This window comes from Prionailurus viverrinus, chromosome X, assembly GCF_022837055.1.
Source record: "Prionailurus viverrinus isolate Anna chromosome X, UM_Priviv_1.0, whole genome shotgun sequence".
NCBI lineage: Eukaryota > Metazoa > Chordata > Mammalia > Carnivora > Felidae > Prionailurus > Prionailurus viverrinus.
In genome coordinates, this window is record NC_062579.1 from 117498726 (window position 1) to 117521935 (window position 23210).

The 23210-nt window shown below is 38.9% G+C and overlaps 1 protein-coding gene across 7 annotated transcripts in view; it reads left to right on the plus strand.

Annotated features, from left to right (window-relative positions):
• PASD1 (PAS domain containing repressor 1) overlaps nt 1-23210 on the plus strand; it is a 188555-nt gene that overhangs the window by 64867 nt on the left and 100478 nt on the right. For all 7 annotated transcript variants that reach the window (XM_047844743.1, XM_047844742.1, XM_047844746.1 and 4 more), the window contains exons 3-4: nt 10639-10723; nt 14222-14368. The gene's annotated coding sequence lies outside the window, so the exon portion shown is untranslated. The remainder of the gene's footprint in view (nt 1-10638; nt 10724-14221; nt 14369-23210) is intronic.

Sequence of the window (23210 nt, forward strand, 5' to 3'; positions counted from 1 at the left end):
GAGTGGTGCTAATGGGCTGTCTTGGTCAAGGTTTATAGGAAAATTGTGGGTATTTTTAATATTTAAAAAGAAACCCTGCAATACAGCACAGTGCAGTGAGAACACTGGGCTGCGATTCAGGAGACTTAAGCTTAGTCTCAGCTGTGCCTATTCCCTTGCCCCTATCACTTTGCTTCTGAAATCTCTTCCTATAAAAGGAGTTAAAATGAGATGCTCACCAAGATGCCTCCAAACTCTGTTAGGAATTCTAGAAGTACTTTCATATGTATTAGGTTATCAGTTATTTGATATCAGAAAGTCCAGGACTAACAGATAAAAACAAAGCTCAATTATAAGTAAAATGGCTCCTTTCAAATTTATTCAAATTCTATTCTATTGAACTTATCAGAGAAAAATTTAACTGAAGAATTTAGTCATTTTGAAAAATAATTTTTAGCCATCTTTAGTTAAACAATTTTCAGTGTCTATCAAGAGCTATATAACTTTTCTTGACCTTACAATTCTACTTCTTTGTACACTAAGGAAATACTTTTATGCATACCATTTCTTTGACCTTATTCTAATGTAATCATTTTATGCACAGACGATTATCACATGTAATAGGGAAAAGTAGAAAGAACCTAAGTGTCCAATAATAGTTAAAAATAGGGGTATTTTCTTACTGAAGCATAGTTGGCACACAGTTTTACATTAGGTTCAGGTACACAACTTAAGATTCGACAAGTCTGTACAACAGTAGGGGTATGTTTAAATAAATTATGGTATCTCCATGCCATCAGGTTGTATAATTTTATTTAGTAATATGAAGAATAAACTTATTATAATGTTAATTTCTAAAAACAGTATAAAATTAAGTGCACAACATGGTTTCAGTTATGTAAAAGTAATACAAATGAAAGGAAATGTACCAAGACAGTATCATGATTGCTTCTGCCTGATGAGATTATGTGTTTTTAAACTGGTTAGTAAAACTTTTTATTTTTTTTACAAACATACACACTGCTTTTATAATCATAAAAAAGAGACAAAGATGATGTATGTTCAATTGTCCAAAATGATTAAAATACTTGACAAATAATAATGAAAAGGACTATGTTTTCTTTCTGATGTATTATTTATATGGAAAACAATTCCTATTAGTTCCTGTTTTCAAAAAGCACAATGTATACTCTTCACAGTTACCAATACAATGCTAGGGTAATGTTGGTAAAAAGCACAAATGATAACCCAAGAGATCTCTCTGTTGATTAAGTGACCCTTTGAAATTACTACATGAAAAGGTCACTTACTCTCCAACAAAAATAACATTTTTGTCCATGTCCTCTAATTTCACACAATGAGAGTGTAATTTGAATATATGTATTTTTGAAGTTTTCAATTTAGTTTGAAGAGGTATTATGTAAATATTTTGAATATTCAATTTAAAGTTCAACATAATAGACTGGCACCTATTGAACAACCATGCTGTTTTCCACAAGGGTACAAAGACAACTTTCACAAGTTTTAATTGGCAGGGACCTTTTGCACAAAAAGGTTACCTTCATTTGAATACTGTTTGTATTTATGTGGTCCTAGTTGCCTTAATAACTCACGAATCAGCTGATGGATCATCTGTCCCTATTTGATAGATACATCTCTCAGATGTAGATCAATCTATTTTGAAATGAACAAAGGGACAAGGGTCCTTTTTGAGATGTTCCACAGGAAATGAGCATGGAAATGAATGCTCAGAGGACCCTTCATGTGCCAAGGTGCTGCTGACTCATACACTCATGTGGATGGATGGAGGTACATTGAGCCTTACCCATTCTCCTCTCAACTTGTTTTTGTGATCAAGGAGATACACTTCCAAAATTGTAGGTCGACAGTATCTGGGTAACAATAATTAGCAGGGAAATAGTACACGCATTCTCCTTCCTGTACCTCATTTTCCAGAAGGTACAAACTAAGCATCAAGTTTGATCTGGCCCTGTTCTCTGCCCATCCATATACTTAGATGTTGTTTTAGCACCTCTCTGCTCTCAGCTACTCAGTCCTTAACTCCCTGCATCATCATCTCCTGTGTTCTATTCCAAATTTATCACTCCCTGTGTGCCATCTTTCTTTCTCAATTCCCAGGACCAGACCCTCGCCTGTCTCTGGTTTGATTCTGCTTTCACTCTTTGGAAACTGATGCTGATTTACCTATGACCCTGACCTCCAGGCCCTTCCCCCTCATCCTACACAGGGGTCCTTATAGAGGCTCCCTGCAGACCTGGCTTCAAACATCTGCTGAAATTAGCCCTTCACATTTCACCACTGACCATAGCCAAGAGTAGTTCAAATAAACAAATAATTAGAGTTGAAAAGAGATATGTGGATGTTCAACAACAAACCAACATACAACATTATCCAGAAGGGCCGTCGAAATTGGAGCTTATTTTATCACATCAGTAAGGAAGTATACAATCTGAAAACATTCAAAGGGAATCATTTTCTACTCTTTGGCCTGACACCAAACACTATCCAGTCCCCCAGACCAATGTTGCACATTAGCCCATTATCAAGTATTAGGTGTAAGTAAATAGTCAATTCTGGTAAAAGCAGGACAAAACTCAGGGTGCTAAAAGGTGGAGCTGATTGCATTCCATGGAATGTAAAGCTATGAGGTTTTAAGAAATCATCCCCCAAAGAAGACTTGAAAACTTATGTTAAGGCACTGTTTTTAAGGGCCTTGTTTGTATGTACTGGGAAACTTACAGTTTTGGAGATGCTTGTTAATATTGAATGCTCTCTCTCTCTCTCTCTCTCTCTCTCTCATAGACTATTAATGATTTTTTTACTGGTGGGATCCAGAAGTGCTGAAACAACCTACCCAAGAGCTTCCACCCATCACCATGTAACTGTGGGGCTGGGGAATCAGCTAATTTCTCAACAGGCAGTGAATATTAGCAAGTTCATTAACTATTTTCAACTAGCCACACAAATCCAAGAAGCTAATTGCTTGTTTTCCAGGAAGGGTGGGCCTTGTTCTCTAGTTCTCAGTGATCAAGATAACTCAAACTTGTTTGTATTTTCCAGCCAGAAGCTATTTCCACTTAATTCTTTCAGTATGGAAGCATTCTGGTTAAGGTACTGAGCAGAATTTAAAGGAATTGTTGAGTCGTCAAAATTAAAGTATAAACAGAGGGCAATTTTAAGAATTTGTAAATCCTTCTTCCTGATCCTGAAGTCTTTCCCTGGGGCTGATGTTAGGCAGGACTTGGTCATTTTCCTTCAAGGGAGAAACACTAAATTAAGCTCCCCAAGAGATTTATTTGACTTGATCAGCCATGAGTTTCCTTCACAGTCATATATTATAAATTCTTCATTTAGACATTCTGAATTCACCAAAATCAAGCCAACAAAGACTAAAGTTTCATATTTGGCAGATTTCAAGATGACCTTTACTAATGCATTTGAGAGAGTAGGTAGGGAAGGGACATAGGTGAACACAGCTAAGTCTTAAAAGTAAATTTGAAATCATTCATTTCCAAGTGAGTAGCATCCTGTTTGCATGTCATTCCTATCTCTATCTTGGTATAGGTTCCTGGTAACTGTTGTTGCTGGTAAATGTAGAAATAAGGGAAGTGGCTATCTTTGAAAATATTCTTTAAGCTCAACTTTTAAATATTTTAGGACAACTCCCCATGTCTTCCAGGATTTCTGAGACTTGGCTGCAGTTTTAAATGACTGATTATAGCTTTTACTGAATTTTAAGAACTTAATATGTGTATCAGTTGCTTTTAGTTTATTTGCAGATTATACTGCAGTATTATCAAGCAATCAATCCACATTTACTTCTTGTGTTCTTACGACATGTTGTGTTCTCAACAGTAAAAAAGCATCAAAATAGTAGGCCTGGTCCCCATTTCTTGCAAAATTACTATCTGGCTAGAGAAGTAAGTCTTAGAGAATATAATCATAAGTAGATAATCCTACACAAAACATATGTATTACAGATGATAGATTCTAAAGGTAGTTAGAGAAGAACAAAAATCAATGCTAGACAAAATGGATGGGAGTGGTTAATTAAGGAGATGAAACAAATGAACTTAGGGGAAGTTTAGAATGTGGACAACAAAAGGACACAGTTATATCAAGCATCTGGAAAAATGATGCTCCCTTCAATTTCAAAATAGTTTATTTTGACTAGAAACTGGAAAGCAGGAGGAGTGGGTAGTGGTGAACACTGGTGCCTTTCATTTGATTAATATGTAAATACCAACATCCCCAATCTAAATACATTGTATGTAAAGTAGCAATTCTAATGTTAACAACCTATGTATTTCTCTGAGGAAGTACTTCTGAAATGTTGCTGCTAAAATATTTCTGATGAAATGTTCCTGATAAAATATGTTGCTCTGTCTATAGTAGATAGTCAATATGTGCTTGTAAAATCAAACTGAGTTGAGAAGTAAAGCCACCAGCTGAATTTGTATGGTTACAAATAAATCCCTGGAGAAAAAAGGGATTCTCCTTCACACATACTTAGTAAATAATATGAGAGCATGAATTTATGAAAGGGGTATAGTTTTTCTTTTGAGTTGACAGTAGGTAGAGATATAGATAATGTATACATACATAGTTGTTTAAATTTGGACTCTTCTTTGGCAGATAAGCTAGGCCCCAAATATATGATTTGTCTAAAACATAGCAGGATTTAAAAGAATCATCTGCATGCTAGTCTCTTTTTATTTTTTTAAGTTTATTTATTTTGAGAGAGACAGAGATAGCGCAAGTAGGGGAGAGGCAGAGAGAGAGAGACAGAGAATCCCAAGCAAGCTCCGCAATGTCAGCTTGGAGCCTGATATGGGACTCGAACTCAGGAAACCATGAGATCATGACCCAAGCCGAAACCAAGAGTTGGATGCTTAACTGACTGAGCCACCCAGGTGCCCTTGCATGCTAGTCTTAAAAGTCAAACATTGACATATATTTGGTTCAGTTTCATTCAAAGTATTGAATGAATTGAGTTAAATTAATGCTGATTAGGAAGTTTATTGACCATAAACAATAGTCACCATAATAAATAAAATTGCTGAAAACTTGTCTCTAAACCAAGATGTTCATTAACTCTTGTTCCTCTTACATCAAAGTAGAAGATTCATTATAAGAAATGACATAAACTTTTAAACTGGTTTTAACCACTTTCTGAAAACACCCTGAATATTGAATGAGGCAGTCTTTTTTATTTTGCCTATTTAATAAAATCTTGTAACTTTATTTATTTTGCAATATTCACTTTACTATGCTTCATTTCTGAAATCATTCATATAGTGTGTAAAACTATAATGAGTAGCTTTATGCTTAGATTTTTTTCTCTTTTGTGATTACGATTAGGAAGGAGATGACTGTGTCAAAGGCTGTGATCACACATGCTGCCATGTTGTTTTTCCTGACTTGCTAGTAGAATGAGACATCCAGTGGTTAGCTACAACACAGAGAAATGAGATGTTTTATTTCCCCCAACATTGCTTACTTGGGGCTTCAAAATAAAATACCTATCAGAGTTACAGGTGTGTGTGTGTGTGTGTGTGTGTGTGTGTGTGTGTGTGTGATTTAGCTCCCTTTCCTAACCTATTTTTGTTTTGTTCTTTCCTCATTTGTGTCCCCAAGATATAGAGAACCATTGGGAATACATTTATTTACTTCACAGTGGTTTTTTTTCTGTTTTTCTTTTTTTTTAAACTTTTTGTGAATGTTTTCACATCTTCTCCCATTGGATTTTGTCAATCTTACAGATTCTGTTAACTGTGACAATAAACAAAGTCTGAAACTCAATTTTGTCTACTCTCAATGGAACATCAATTTGTGTTCTAATTAGATTTTATTCCACATAGTATTCTTCTGCATGTTTTACAAAATCATATTATAACCTTTCACTTAGATGTACTCTTCCTTTAAATTTAGAACAATTTTTTAAATTAAAGAAGATGGAAACTATTTTGAATATAAACCAAGTCCAAAAGTTGCTAAACCTGCAATTAGGTAATTGTGAGCACAATTAGCTACCAGCTGTTCATTCTAAAGTAACAAGAATTTGCCTGTGTCACTAATTATTTATACATAAAATTTTGCACTTTTGCATTTTGGTAGTTAATTAAATCATGCAGTTAAACTATGCATGATAATTGGGCATGAAAGAACAAAATGCAAATAGAAAAAACTTAGAAAAAATAGACCTCATGAAGAATATATTTTCTAGCCACATAAGAGGAGGAATCTATTGAGTAGTCATCTGAAGGGCCTTTTTAGTGGAACTAGTTTTGCAGTTAAGGTGAGAGATTTGTTGAGAACTCTTTACCCCTATGGTACATACCCTGGCATTCTCTAGGAATTCCTGGAGGTCACAGGGCAGATTTGGGGCTCTCTGAGTACTCATATGTTTTTCTCTGGCTGCCAAAACCTCCCCCTTTCTGCTTCAAATTAGAGCAGTTTCTGGGAAGTGACTTGTCATCTCTTCTAATACTCCCTTTCCTCATCTAGCTATAGGTGCCAGGCACTGGAGATATAGTAGCAAACAAAACAAAGTCCCTGCCTTCATGGAACTGACCTAGAGGGAGGAGACAGAACAAATACACAAGTAAGTGCATGCAGTTGTAGATGATGATAAGTCCTATTACAATAAGGTATACAAAATGGAATAGACTGAGACTTGAAACCTACTTTAGTGATTGTCAGGAAAGACCTCTTTAAGGAGGTGATGTTTGATTAAAGAACTGAAGGAAGAGAGGTAGTGAGTTTTGCAGATGTTTTGGGGGAAGAAATTTCTAAATGTAAAAAGCAAAGGGTAAAGCCCCCAGAATGAAAACATATTTGATTCAGTGACCAGAAAGAATACTAGTGTGGTCAGAGCAGAGAGGGTGAAGGGGAGAGAGAGTAGGATGAGTCCAAAAGGGCAGCATGGAGCAGATCATGGAGGGTCTTGTAGGCTACAGTAAGAACTTATTTTGAATTTTACCCTGAAATTATTGGAAAGTCAAGGGAGAGTTTTGAACTATAAAAACAAATAACCAAATTAATTTTTTATGGGGCCAGACACCTAGCCTCACCCAACTACAAGGGAAGTTTGGTTCCAAAGTTTTGGTGACAGGGAAAAAGCATGTTTAACATGTCTTATCCTTTGGATTAGTTATAACTGCTCTGCTATGGCATAACAAATTACTCCAAAACTTAATGGCTTAACACATGTATTATCTCACAGTTTTTATGGATCAGGTGTTCTGGCATGGCTTAGATGCATTCTCTGCTATAGATTCCCTACCAAGACTATCTCAATCAAGGTGTTAGCTGGGGCTACAGTCTAATATAAAGGCTCAACTGAGGAAAGATCCTCTTCCAAGATCAGTCACATGGTAGGGACCAAAATTCCATTCCTTCCAGATTGTTTGAGTGAAGCCTGAGTTCCTCATAACCTGTTGACTAGATGCATCTCTTGGTTACTTGCCATCTCACAACATGGTAGTAAGTGCAATGGCGAGAGATAGTACCAATGAGAAAGAGAAAAAGAGAGAGAGAGAGAGAAAAGAGCTAGCAAGATGAAATTCACAAATCACAGGTTTTTAAAAAAAGTTTTTAATGTCTACTTATTTTTGAGAGAGAGACAGAGACAGAGACAGACACAGAGCGTGAGTGCGGGAGGAGCAGAGAGGGAGAGACAGAATCCTAAGCAGGCTCCAGGCTCTGAGCTGTCAGCACAGAGCTCCAGGCAGGGCTGGATCCCACAAACCAGGAGATCATGACCTGAGCCAAAGTTGGACACTTAACTGTTGACTGAGCAACCCAGGTGCCCCAAGTCACAGTCTTTTGTAATCTAATCATGTGTCATCCCATAACTTCTGCCATATTCTAATGGATATAAGGAAGTTCCTAGGCCCAGCCCATACTCAAAGGGGAGAAGATTACAGGAAATCATGAATACCAGGAAGTGAGGAGCATTGAAAGTCATGTCAGAAGTTGTCTACCACTTCCTCTACCTGCAAGAGGCTCTGATTGGCCTACAGGATCTGCAGGATGGTTCAGACCAAGGTCAAACCCAGGCCCAGCATGTGAATGGGAGCAAGTCAAAGGAGCAGATAATATGCTCAAAAGATCTACAACATCCAGGAAGATTAGCAGCCAGAGAAAAGGAGGCAGATACCCCTGGCAGAAGATTGAGTTAATCACCCTCTTCTGGGCACATTCTTATCATAAGTCCATACAAAGCCCTGCTTATAGTTTTATTTATTTATCTATTTCATGTATTCATGCATCCATTCATTCTTTCCTTTTTTAAATAACAGATTTATCATTAATATAATTCACATACCACAAGCTCACCCGTTTAAAGCACATAATTCAGTGGTTTTAATATACTCACAAAGTTGCATAACCATCACTATAATCTACGTTTAGAACATTTTCATCACTCAAAAAAGAAATTCCATACCCATTATCAACCAGGTACCATCTCCCCCTACCTGTAGCACTAAATAATCATTAATTTACTTTCTTTCTCTGTGGCTTTGCCTCTTCTAGATATTCGTATAAATAGAATCGTACAGTATTTGTCCTTTTGTGTCTGGCTTATTTCACTTAGCATAATGTTGTCAAAGTTCATTCAGGTTGTAGCATGAATCAGTACTTTATTTTTATGGCTAAATAATATTACATTGTATGGATATACAATAACTTTGTTTATTCATCAGCTGATGGGCATTTAGATTGTTTCCACCTTTTTAGCTATTATGAATAATGCTGCTATGAACATGTGTATAAGTTAAAATTTTATATGTATGTGTATGAATACACATATACATACACAAATACCTACATACAAACATATATACAAAAGCAAAATAGCCAGGTCACTGTGTAGACTTAATTTAACTGAGTAGTGCTGGACTGTTCTCCAAATGGCTGGCCCCGTCTATGCTACCACAGCAAAGCATGAAGATTCCTCTAATACCTCAGTTCTGTCAACACTTGGTAATCTATAGCTTCCTAATTTTTCCAGGCCAACAGGTGTAAACTGATATCACATAGATGTTTTAATTTGCATTAATTAATGACTTGGAGCATTTCATATGCTTGCTTTTTGGGTTTCATTTTTAATAAATGTTTTGTTCATTTATCCTTTGCCCATTTTTCTTTTAGGCTTTGTATCTTTTTTGTGATACTTTTAAAATATTAATTTTTGTTGGCTTTAGAGATTGTACTTTTTTCTCCCATCTCACCATCTGTCTTTAATTTTATCGATGGTGCCTTTCATTAAACAGAAATCTTTAATTTGAATGTAATCAAATGTATTAATTTTCACTTGACATCTTTAGGTTTAGAGAAAACAAAGATTTTCTTCTATAAGAAATTCTTCCCTACTCCAAGATAAAAAAACATTTTTGTAATTTCCTTTTTGATGTTATTATTGTTTCCTTTCATAATGATTCCTGAAACCATTGGGAATCCACCTCCATACAGATTGTTAGATGGGAACCTAGTTTGATTTTTCTTCCATAATGAGACAATTTTTCCAGCACCAGCCACCAAATCATTTATCCTTTCCTATAATCTGTGGCATCACTTTTTATCATATTTTGTGATCCCATATATACCCGAGACTCCCTCTGAACTCTATTTTGTTCCATGGTCTACTTAACTTTTTTTTATGGCCTACTTAAATTTAATAGTATCTCTAGTGCAAATTTAGCTTGACTTTGTATGCATTCACCTTGGTCATTTTCTTCAGTGCTAGGAAAGTAGTAACTCTCCTCAAACAAAAAAGAAAAAGCCAAGCTTGCAAGACAAATCTGAGAAGGGGCTCACCTGTTGGATTTGGTATAGGTAGCACCTTTTGGTGATAATTAGCTACACCATGAAGAGCATTGACTTCAGTGTTCCATTAAGTGCCAAGGGCTCATTGCAAGTTGAAAGCTCAGTTCGGTTTCCAACAGTCTCCTTACTTTTCTTCATTCTATTTTTTAAAGTTTATTTATTTTTGAGAGAGAGAGAGAGTGAGCAGAGGAAGGGCACAGAGAGAGGAAGAGAGAGGATCCCAAGTAGGCCCCACACTGTCAGCACAGAGCCTGATGTGGGGTTTGAACTCAGAAACCATAAGATCATGACCTGAGCTGAAATCAAGAGTCGGATGCTCAACAAAGTGAGCCACCCAGGAGCCCACTTTTCTTCATTCTAAAAAGTTTGTGGCAATTCCTTGTCCCATGAGACAGCCAGGAACTTATGCCATAAATTGCTGTAAATCAAGAACTTTGATGAACTTGTAACGAATCCAATAGGCAGCAGACTTTCTCAAATAGCTTAATTAAATTATGCTTATTGTTAATTTACCCTAGTATCCTGTTAGCTATCCACAGAGATTTCTATTATCCAATATCAGTAGTGAAAATGAGGTACAATTTACTCAAAAGACATGGGGTTGGAATATATAATTACCTCCAGGTTGTATTCAAATACAGTATTAACATTTATTCATAATGTAATTATTTCTTATATCCTCTAGTTAGCCACTGACCAGTTAGCCATTATGGCTAGTTATCAACTGTGTTTTATAGTGATTTTTCTGTCACGTTTAAAATAATCATAAGGATGTACACATATTTTACTCAAATATTTGCTCTCCAGCCATGAAGCCCATCCTTGGTTTGAGCTAACTGTGGCATGTGATTGTGTGCAACCACGGTACAAGGAGCTGTTTGTGGCCAAGCAGGTTGGTACATTGCCTTTGCATGGTTTCTCATAATTATCAATTTCCTCTCCTTCCTCTCCCTTTCATTTCTGACATAGACACGAGCTCTCACACCTAGATTCTTCTTTTCTTACATCAAATTTTTAATTGATATATAATTTACATATCTCAAAAATTTGCCCTTTAGAAGAATACAATTCAGTGGTTTAACAGTGTATTCACAAGATTGTACAAACATCACACAACCTGGAATTATGTAATTCCAGAACATTTCATCACCCCCTGTCAGCACAGAGCCCGATGAAGGGCTCAAACTCAGGAACAGTGAAACCATGACCTGAGCTGAAGTCGATGTCTAACCGACTGAGCCACCCAGGCACCCCTAGATGATGACTTTCCATTTCCTCTTTCCTCTAGCTCCTGGCATTCTATTCTACTTTCTGTCTCTATGAATCTGGCAACTCTAGGTACTCATATAGGTGGAATCATACAGCATATGTCTCTTAGTGACCAGATTATTGCATTTAGCATAATGTTTTCAAGCTTCATCCCTACTGTATCATCAGTCAATACTCCACTCATTTTTATGGCTGAGTAATATTCCACGGCATGGATAGACTATATTTTGTTTATCCAGCCACCATTTAATTGACAGTTGGGTTATTTCCACTTTTTGGCTATTATGAAGAATGCTATATAAGCATTCCTGTACAATTTTTGATGTGGACATATATTTTCAATTCTTCTGGGGACACACCTAGGAGTGAAATTGCTGAGTCCTGTGGTAACTCTATGTTTAACCTTTAAGGAACTGCCAGACTGTTTTCCAATGTGGCTGTACTACTCTGCCTTCTCACCAGCAGTGTATGAGGGTTCCAATTCCTTCACATCCTCAACACTACTTATTATCTGTCATTTTGATAGCCATATTAGTGAGTTTCAGCAAGAATTCCCAACGTACTGCCTACCCTCATCATTTCTTGTCTGACCTGAGGCAGAGGGAGCCAGATAAGAGGGGACTGTAGCTATTCCTAGGGTATACTGAGAAGAAGGCCAGTGATTGGATTGATTTTGAAAAAAAAAAAGGACTATTTGTTTTCTATATTTTTTAACCCAAATTCATTCTGAACTTTCAGTTTTGGGTTGATCAAAATAATCAGGTGACTAGACTGCTTGAATAAACAATGTATGGTGGGCTGGGTGGAGCCAGCTCACCCCGAGTTTGAATCCTGGTTCTGTCTCTCTGGACTAGTTATTTCACTTTTCTGGGTCTGTTTGTCTCTTCTGTAAAATGAAGTACAATCACAATCAGATGAAATGTATGTAAAAGAATCTACACACTTCTAGTGCAGAATAGGTACACAGTAAATCTTCATTTATTTGTTCTTTGATTCTTAGGAACCTGTTTTTGAAATCAATTTTTACTAAAATATCCTTTGATTTCAGCCCTTGGGCATTCCTTGTTGAGGTATGCTGGCTTTTCATGACAGATATCATAGACAAAGTGAACACTCAGGTGGCTTTTCTGGGAAGGTCATTTGATTGATTTTTTTAAAGGAAGGATATTAAAGCCCTACACATTTCAGTGTTTTTGAAGCTTCATAGTCTGAGACAAGCTGCATACCTTAAGTTATTACTGTTGTCATGGCAAGTAGTGTTTGCTTTCCATAGCAACTGAAGCTACAGATAATTATACAAATGCTGGGAAAAAAATGGCCAGAGAACAAAACCGTATCTTGCTCATAGTCTTTGGGTAAAGATGTTTTCTAGTATAAAAGCAACTTAAGGTTCTGTGCTGTGGGGGCCAAGGGCAGGCTGCCCAAAATGTACTACAACGGTATACTGATTATTTTGAATTGGAGCTACTTGTGAAGCAACTGGTGTGAAGACACTCACACACTCCTCTGTCCCCCTGAAAGCAGGAAACACATTTCTCATATGAAAAATACCGTCCCTGTACTAGGAAGTAAGAAGACATCTTTAGCAGACATAGGGACTTTTTGTGGGTGCAAAATACATGTGGGCATGATACGGTGGGTACAGCCAGGCTTTCTCACCTGGGCACAACTGATCTCTTGCTCTAAGATTCTAGACAATCCTTCCCAAAGGAAGGATTCCTTCCCAAGGAAGCCACTGGGCTTCATTGTCCTTAATTAGAAAATGAGGGGCTTGGGCCAAACCATCGATAAGGATCCACTTGGCTATGCCAGCATCACTAAGGCAAAACCCTCAGCAAGTTCCATGTTGCTACCCTACTCCCATCCTTGTGAGAGACCCTTAGGGGTTCGCTCACAGTCTGTAGGTTGGAGAGCATAGGTAATTTCAGTGTTCCAAACTTACTCCTGCTAAGTTGAGAATAGAAGCATAAAGGAATAGGCATTTAGGCCCTCTGGGAATGTATTTTAACAATTGGTTTTTCTTTTTAGTTAATTATCTCCCAGAAAAAAAAATTATCTTTTTTTCTGGGTTTCAATGCCAGACCATGTCTCTTTCACAGTTTGTTACATTAAAATTTTTAGTAAAAGCTATAGCAAGGTTCTAATTGTTGTGCAGTGAGGAGAGAAGAGCAGCCATTACGATCAGGGGTGGGTATTAGAGGCCTTGAGAATGGGAGCAGGTTTTCCTCAACAGCCAATAAGTGCTTGTGGCATGGAGCAGACAGCATTCCCACTGCGGGAATGGTGTGGCATGAACTTTTTTAGAGATCATGTTGGCTGCTGGGTGGAGAACAGTTTGGAGGGGACAAGACTGAGAGTGGGAAGGACTCGAGTGAGGAGTGCAGGCCAGGACTGATGGGGATGTGGACTAAAAGGGTGGAACCTTCCAGAATTCACTGGTTGTTTTTTTTTTTTTTTTTTTTTTAGTAGGCTTCATGTCCAGCACAGAGACCAATGTGAGGCTTGAACTCACAACACTCAGATCAAGATCTGAGCTGAGATCAAGAGTCAGTCGCTTAACTGACTGAGCCACTCAGGTGCCCCTCACTGATTTTTTTAATTTTTTTTTTATTCAAGATGGATTAAAATAGCACTGCTTAAATTCCCTTCATGTATTTATCATTGAATTTTCCCACAAGTAAAACAGATCATGCCTCATTAAAGTATACCACAATATATTAGTATCATACCAGGAAAAATGGGGGACTTTTAATGGAAACTGAAATCACACATTGATCCATGTATTCCAGATGTAGTGAAATGTTACATTTTTGCAAAATGGTATCTGACTGAACCAGGGATGAACAAAGGTGTGGGTGTTCTTATAAGCCAGGAGTGGCTTGATGTCGATTTTGTGCGAGTGTGTTCTCTTTTCCCTCAAGAGATGTAAAAATGGGATACTTATCTCCTTTGAGTATGAAGCAAACAACCAGCAGTTTGATGCCCACATAGAGATAAAACCTTACATCATTTGTTTTTTTGTTTTGTTTTGTTTTTGTCGTCCAAGGAATTCCTTTGGAAATTTCCATGGAATTTTGGGGGCTTGCTGTAGAGACTACTCATGGCTGTCCTTTCTTTGCAGAGGAATGCCTAGTCTCTGATACTGGCAGGTCCCCTGTGAGAAAAACCAGAGGTAAAGCAAAACCAGAAGAAGCTCAGGTAGAAGTCTCCCAAATCCTGCATGCTGTGTTCCGAAGGGATGGACACCTGGAAGCCCTGCCCACCTTTGGTGAGTATTTAATTGTTCTTCCTGATGGTAATTATAGCCCCACTTACCAGGGCCTTCTTCTTGCCTGGCTCTGTGCCGGGCAAGTTGCATGCATCATCCCATCAAATCCTCCCTCCTATATGAGCAGGTACTATTTATTACTGGTCCCATTGGTGAGAGGACACGGTGGCTTCAGAGAAGTTAATTACAGTCTCCAAGACTAGCCAGGATTTATACTTAAGCCCAAACTCTTCCTGCTTTGCTCTGCTGCTGCTAATCTTTCTGCTTTTGGGGGCGAGTCATGGTTGTTTCTGAGGAAGATGGGTCGATCATTATTAGGATTAATGCTTTTAATAATCCTTCTGTTTTGAATGTTGTCTTTGACAACTCAATACTAATTGTATAATCAAAGTTAATTAATGCTGATGATATGCTCTACAAATGACAAGTAATACATACCTACATGCTGTCCTTACCCCCTTGCATGTAATCTGGCACTAAAAGAATTGATTTGTTTTAGGATGAGAAGAACATGACAGTCGGAAGATGGGACTTGGCTCTTCTGCCCCTGATGCAACATTGTGCTTTAGGATTTAGGGAATTGTTATGTAAATACCTACCTTACTAAACAACTTTCTGTTTTACCATTTCCTGGTTATTTCAGATGTCTTGCCAAGGTGAAGCTTTTAAGCTTCATAATTAGAGTTTGTGGTGCCTGAAGGCTGTACTGTAGCTACAAATCCAAATGGTCTATTTAAAATGCACTTTGGGAAGACTCATGATGTTTTAAAATGAGTCCCTCTTGAAAATGAGTTTAGGAGCTTGTTTTTAAACTCCGTAAAAGTTTAGGATTTTAACTTTTTTTTTTTTAATGGAAGTATAGTGGACACACGATGCTATGTTAGTTTCAGGGGTACTAGAATTTTAACTTTAATTTTATAGTGGGGAAAGAATATATCCAAAGACTCCCCTCATAGTGATGCACTGCCCCAGCATTTATTGAGATATGATTGACAAATTTAAAAAAGACATATTTGAAGTGTACAACATGCTGTTTTGATATATTTTTACATCATACATATACATATATTCTATGCAATGATTGAGTAGTCAGTTTAGAAATCCAAAACGTTGCATTGGAGAGGGAAAGTTCTGGAGCCCTTTCTGTGGCATGTCCTTCTTGTTTTGAGGGACAAAGTTTGTCACTATTATGAAAAAAAGTTTAATATTAATGATGTGACACTAATATTTACTTTGTTCATCCCATACTGTATGCTGGATTAGAACTAAAGTTGGTTTTTAATCTTTCAACTAATTGAAGGTCTTTTTAACTTGTCATAAAATTGGCCAGCTTGAGAAAACAACATGTCATGTTAAATCTCCTTTCTCAATTCTGTGATGGGTGGCTGAGGGAAGTGGTGGAATTGCCTTCTCTGAGAATCTTTAAAACAGACTTGAGAAGTCCAATTGCATGGCACAGGGCAACCCTGCAAAGCCCTGGTGGATGTCTCTGTGGGAAAGGCTGGCCAGGAGGGCAGACTGGGAAGTATGAAAGAAAGCTGTCTTGCAGTTGGGATCATTGTCATGCTTAAAAAGATGACAAGTCAAGGAGAACGCCTACAGTTGTCCTCCCTTTCACCTCTGGGGCTCCAAGCATCACTGAAGCTGCCCCTGTTGAGTGGCATTGACCCGGCAGGACTTCATGCTCAGCTTGATACTCAACTTGCTCCTCAACCATGGATTAAATTTTGGTTCCCCTCAGGCTATAAGGGCCCTTTTGATTAGCAGGAGATCTGAGCTTCTTTAGCTCCACTATGGAGCCCAGATTGGACCCAAAAGATCCCCATCTCTGGGCTCCACAGACCTCAGCAGGTGCTGCTCGCCAGTGCCCTATGCTGAAGCGGAACCTTGGCGGTCGGAAGCCAGGAGCTGAGCGGAAGGAGCTTCCTGCATCCCAGTTCCGGAGGCGTTCTACACAACCCCAATAGCTTAGGTCAAGGCGGAAATGCACCTTGCCCCTCTTCCCCCGCTAGGTACTCTGGGAGCATAGCCGGTTTAGGTGTTTCATCATCTGAGGAATCTGAGGCTGCTCTTTGTTGACCAACCCTCACGGCTTTCCGTGAGGACTGGAGGCCAAGGAGGAGCTTCCAGGCTCTCATCTGGCCCCTGCCAGCTCCTCCGCACCCCTGGGCCCCGGGCACTGGCTCCTCAAAGTGGACGCCTCTGAGAGGGAAGAAGGTGAACGCAGGCTGGTGAGGGCTTCTGTGAGGTAACAGGCCTTGGGTGGCCCGCTGCCATTTTCTTATCACCGCGGGCTTGCTGCCATTTTCTTATCACTGCAGGCTCGCTGCCATTTTCTCATCACTGCAGGCTCGCTGTCATTTTCTCATCACCGCGGGTTCAGAAAGATGTCTTCTAGAACACCCTGGGAGGGATGCCTGGTTGGGAGGATGGTTGGGTGCACAGGTGGTTTGCTGGTGTTTTGAGGCCTCCATAGGGATACCATCGCAGGTAGCACTGCAGGAGGCACTCTTTGACTCTTCTTTGGAAAATTCTAGAAAGTTCCCAGTATCAGCCTAAACCTCAGAAACAGATTTGTGAGGAAAGTGAGCAAGTAACATAGCCAGAGGCTGTCCAAGGCACATTAGCACAATTGAGGGGAGAAGGAAAGCAAGAGATTTACCTGGCTTTAGTAGGCTGAGCAGCTGATGAACTGTGACACTGCAGACTTTTCCAAGTTTGAAGGCCATGTTGCAATAGTGGATTTTTAAAGGATCCACTTGAGGTGTCATTTGGTTTTGTGTTTAAAAGATAAGGAGTTTGCATTAGGACTCATATCTGAGCCCATCCAGACTGAGCATAGAACTCTCAGCTACTCCAGAAAATCCATCTTTTAAGATGGAGTAATGCCAACGTAAAAGCTGAACCCCCTGTATGAATCTAAAAAGCTGTAGTATGTATAACTGAAGCCTAGATAAATATAAACAAATGCCCCTACAGCAATAAGTAAATAGGACCCCCCAAAGTAAATAAAGTAAACAGGAACAAATTAAAGTGAACAACTCAGGTTGAGGAGAAGCTTTTATGGTTGGCAGAACAACATGTGTTAAAATAGTTTTATTGTGTTTAAATTGATGTTTCTGAAACTGTTCTTTCTTTGACAAATATAGCCAAATTGGGTGTGAGAGGGAAGGGAACTCTGGCAGTTTTGAATAATTTTTCTATCAATAAAAGGAAGAATAGCATGTTCTGCATTGCATTAGGGGTGGAGGCTGCTGTAGCTTTTAAGTCTCCTATGAATTAAGGAAATGGAATTTTTATTTAATAACCAACCAGATGAACTAAGTGTATTGCTAGAGAAACTCAATGAATTATTTTATCAGTGGTCCCAAATTTTATTTTGTGACCGACACTTACTACCTTCATTCTATAAAGTCAAATTTTGCTTGTAAATAGTGGCACCGTTTATAACTCTGAAAGTAAAGCTACCACGAAGCCATGTGATAGGGGTTTGAAAGTAGAAATATCCAAAAGAAAAAAGTGGCCGTGAGATGTGATCAATTCTTAAATCAATTCTTTATATCAAATTCTAAAACATGAATGTGTAAATACCGTTGCACGTGGGAAGCACAGTTAACGCACCAAGTGACTCAGAGGTTTTGAGCAAACTAGAAGCTAGTATTTTTAAGATTTCAAGGAATTTTGCTCTTTCCCAGGTGGAAACAAAATGTGAAAGATAAGAGAATAGATAGCTGTAAATCTGGCAAGGCCAGGAGAAAGAAATGAGGAAAAAAAGGACAGGGCAAGGTCTGTATGGTCCCTGCTGTTCCTCTGGGGGTATAGTCGTCAGTAGATTACTATTTTCTCTGACCCCACACATGAAGAAGGAATCTTAAAGCAAGAATAATGTTAATTATACTAATTAAGGGAATTTTGAATTATTATTTTTTGACTTATTTTTTTAAAGAAATAAGAGGATCAATTTTTTATATAGTGACTAACCCCTCAGAGAAGTATGTTTTTTCCTTTTCTAATTTAAAATGGCAGATGAGGAGCCCTGGAGTTCTCATTACTTGATACTGGGAAAACAGTGTGAGCAAGCAGGCCAGTGAATCATCCATGGCTCTGGCTTGGTTGGCTGAGGTCATTACATTTGTAATGGATTAAAATGCAGATAGCTCTTTATTTATATAGCTCAGTGGCTTGAAGTGTGGTTTGCTGTGACAGGGGACCTTGGGTGACGGGTGAGGCCATTACAGATGGTGGTGTTTGCAGAGAGGAACACTTGGGTTTTCTCATGTTGGCTGGTTATTTTACTACTAAATGGTTCTCTTTTGGGTCCTTACCTTGTGAATGTTGTTATTTATATCAGCAAAATATATTTTCAAGCAGTTCTGAGAAAGGTTTTCATGTATGGTGTATCTCCATAGGTAGATAAAATAGTACAGTAATAAATTTCTCCTTGTTCTTCATAATGGAATGAACTCCTGTTTTGATCCTATGTATTCTCTCCTATTTTGAGGTTAGTTGCTTGACTCTGAATATCAGGGCAGAGGGTGATTCTCAGGCTGAAAGCCCATCCCAGGCGATGACAGAACTTCTTAACAGAGTCCTTCTCTTACCCAGAGCTGCACCTGTATAAGGGAGAAAATGTAATTTCTGGAGGAATCATAAATTCCTCCTGTTTTATAAAATTAAGCATTTAATTCTGCAGTCAAATAGGTAGCCAATTTATTTTACTCACTCCAAAAGGTATTCACAATGATCACATTCAGAAACAAATACTGCCAACTGAAGTGCTTGCTCTAAAAAATAAAAGAGTCCAGTTGTGTCTGAAGTACATAGCTTTGTTTTGCTTATTTCTCTGTATGTTCCAAAAGAAAGGGGAGCATTGAGGTGTGACTACACCAAGGCATCGAAAGGTGATTTTTTCCATTAAACTCCAGGGAATAGCTGGAAAGCATTTGACTCATGACTTTGAATGTACGTGGACCAAAATGGCCAGATTGGAGAGGTTTGGGCTTAGTGATGAGAAGGCCTGGGTACCCCTGCCCCAACATCAGTCAGTCATTGCATAGAGAAATCTATGCCTCTGAGTATGAGGAGCATGGCCTGGCACTTTTGGGGAGGGGAGAGAATTGGACCCTTCTATCTGCCAGGAGCAGGTATAGGATCTACTCCCCCTCCCCCAACCAAGCCAGGACCATTGTGTGCAAATTGGTTTTCAAATCAATTCACAGGTACCCAGATTCTTGAATGATTAGAATGAATTGGACAAAAAAATGCTCCTACTCCTCTTAAATTAACTGAAAGCTGTTTAGGTTAATGTAATTATGTTGTGGGGAAAGCACTTGGTTAATGGTGGTAAAACAAAAAAAAATTGTGATAAAAGTATAGCTTAACTCTTCTGGTTTTAGCCTCAATTAAAATGTCATTCAACACGCTCACATTCTTGGAACTGGGAACTGGTGAAAAGCTGATGGAGTAAGACACAGGTACTGCTTTCAGAGATCCCATAGGCTAGTGGGGAGATTATATCACAAAGTGCTTGTATTATGCTTGAATATGTGACAGCATCCTTGGAACAAGAGAGGAGGGAGTGACTGACTTCCCCTGGGGGGCCAATTGGACCTTAGCACATCTTTCTCAAAGAAGAGGATTTAGATTAGGCTTTGAAGGATGAATTCCATATCCTTAGAAAGAGAAGCAGAGGGAAGGGCATAGATGAACAAAATCAAGGAGGACTGAAGAAGCATGGTATTTTCCAAAGCAGGAGGTGGCCAAGTGAGGGTGGTTGTCCTGAAGTCATAGAAGGAGGGTTGGGGAACCACAATCAGGTGGGTCAGTTTGAAGAGTTGTCTTTCATTTCTTGGACAGTAGGGAACAATGACAGGATTTTAACAAAGAGTATGATTCTAGATACTGTGGGGTGACCTGATCAGGTGGAGGCTGATGGTGCAGGTGGCAAAAGAATTCACTCAAGGCAGAACAAAGGAGATAGCAGTTTAGTGAATACAGTGCAAGGGGGCAGCCGACAGGACAGCAAAGGAGAGATTATGTACCAGGAGGCAGTGGTGGGGGTCGTAGTGAAGGTGGGGAGGTGAGGAGGTATGAGAAAGTATGGAGTTTTCCTTTTTTGGTACTTGTGCCTGGTTGTAAGTAGCCCATTAGTCAGCTAGGGCTTGTGGGTATTTTGAGGTGGATCACCTGATGGGCCTGTTTGCATTCAGCCTAGTGGTCACCGAGGGCCCTTTTACCTTACTCCAGTTTCCATTGTTCAAGCCTGTTGCCTAAAAGTGACCTTTACAGATAGTACATCTGATTCAGAGATAGACCATCGGGACTTTCTGTGATGGATTGGATTTGGGTGAGGGTTATGCAGAGCAGGCTGCTAAGAATGACTACACAGCTTTCTGTCTTATATGACTAGTTCCACTTACTGAGATGGGGAGTGCTGAAGCACGAGCAGTTTGGGCAAATTTAGAACCTGAGTGTGAGGGATTATTGGTGGAACATCTAGGAAGCAAGCATCCAGGGTCAGAGCTCAAGGGAACCGTCTGGGCTGGAAATAAAGACCCAGAGTCATGGAGGTTTCCCTTTGGCAGAGGCTTCTGTGGACTATTGGCACCTCTTTATGGCTCTGGTGTGGGGAAATTGAGGCATCCCTTCCCACTCCAGCCATAAAAAGCTGCTCTGTCCCCTGTCATGCCCATGTAACTTATGCTGGATCTGAATATTAATAAGAGCAAGCTATGTGTGACAAAGGTTCCCACTGGGTTTTCAAGGTGATGATCCCAGAACATCAGTCCCTTGAAAGACAAGAGTTAAATAGTTCTCGGGTTTTTTTAAATAGGGTATGTAAACTGCCTTTGAAGTAGGCCTCCCAGTTCACACTCTGCAGAGAAACTACCTTTTCCCTTTGTCCTTTATCAGGAGTGTAAGATCTCTATAAGGCTTTTCCCAAACACTGCATCAACATTAAATTGACTTACAAATGTTGTTTATGAGGAATAGAATATTGTTCTTATTATTTGATGTGCATTTGTGGAGTATGTGTCCTGACTTGAGTTTAGCTAATGTCACACTAGGGAAGGATGCTTTGGAGGTTGATGAGTTTTTCTTCTGATTCTATTTCTCACAATTAAGCACACTGTTTAAGTAACAGGTTGTTCTTTGATTATAGAGTGTTCATGGCCACTAATAAATGTACCTCTGGGTACATAATAAGTTGTACCTCTGGGAGGACAGGGAGCTAAGGGTCAGCCTTTTATATGCTAATACCTGAGATAAAAGCACACTAGATATTACTCAAATCAAACTAATATTTAGCTTTGGAAATTAAAGCATAAATTCATGAATTTGATTAGTATTCTCTCTGCATTGATATTTAACCATAATACATGTATGCACACAGTCTTCCAAGATTTTTTCTTTTTTGACCATGTTCATCTTACTTGCTGCAGTATTTCTTGAATTCATGAACGCTATTGCTTTTCAGGAGAAAGCCATCCAAGAGGTATTGTACTCTCAGTGTATCTTTATGCTACTTGTATCCTTGTTTAAGTGAACTTTAACTTTCAAGGTTAAGGCGAACCTTATCATTTGGAGCACTCACCGAATACATGGGTGTGCAGTGCAACTTCGACTTTTCATGGAACTTGCCCTCCTTTATGGTATCTGATCTTCCTGAAAGGACCTTATGGGGTCAGGAATTCAGGGCTTAGCACCATTTCACAGGTGATCAGAGAGGCCATATGACTTGCTTAAGGTCACATGGCTAGCACAGAACCGGGACTAGGTCCTAAGCATTCTGACTTCAAAAATACCATTGATTTCCACTAGTTTTGCAACCTCCCCTAGTCAAGCCATTGGATTAATAATTTTTAAAGTGTGAATTAAAGCAAGTATTTTTTTTTTTTTAGCTTGCTAGCCTCTAACTTAAGGTATCCCATTTAGGAGAATGAACTTGTAAGTCAGCTGTTTCCTCATAGGAAGCAATAAGTGTCTCCCTTAATATAGGTGAAAAGTTGTGGAAGCTTCACTGTCCTCCTCAGGATGTGTCAAACCTACTTTGAAACATTCATGCGTACTCTGCAGATAAGACTTCATAAAGGCTGCTTACTGTTTGCCTTTTCTAGTATGAGCTCCATTTGCATTGATCTCAAGAAACCTAGGTGTGAGCTGTGCTGTATGGTGTGGACCACACAGTGCTTGGAAATGAGAAAGATTATTTATTTATATATTTATTTTAAATATATGAAATTTATTGTCAAATTGGTTTCCATACAACACCCAGTGCTCATCCCAAAAGATGCCCTCTTCAATACCCATCACCCACCCTCCCCTCCCTCCCACCCCCCCCACAGCCCTCAGTTTGTTCTCAGGAAATGAGAAAGCTTTAAAGTAACAGGCAGGACTTTGGGAAATTGAGACGTTTGCACTAAACGATTACACTTTGAGGTGAAATTCACAAATAAAGTCAATCAATGTGAAAAATCTGGAAATTCAGTGAAAGCTGTTTCATCTTTCTCTATATTCCATAACAAACAAGTTGGAAACTTTGGTAGGAAGTTCCAACATATGTGATCACAGAAAGCATTTGAAGTATATCAAACAGATAGGCTTTTGTAGTTTTCAGTAAGGGCATTTGCAGAGCCTCACTTTAATGTGGCTGTGTCTTAACCATCAGCATTAAGAAAAGGAACTGGGCAGGAGTGGGGGCTGGGAGTGAGGTTTGCAGGAGGGGCCTTTGGCATTGGTGAAGCCAAGAGTCAGCAACAATTAGGGATATCATTTAAGTGAGTAGGTCTGCAATCTTTCATTTGGGAAATGGAGGGTTTCTTTGGCCCCTCTTCTAATTTGA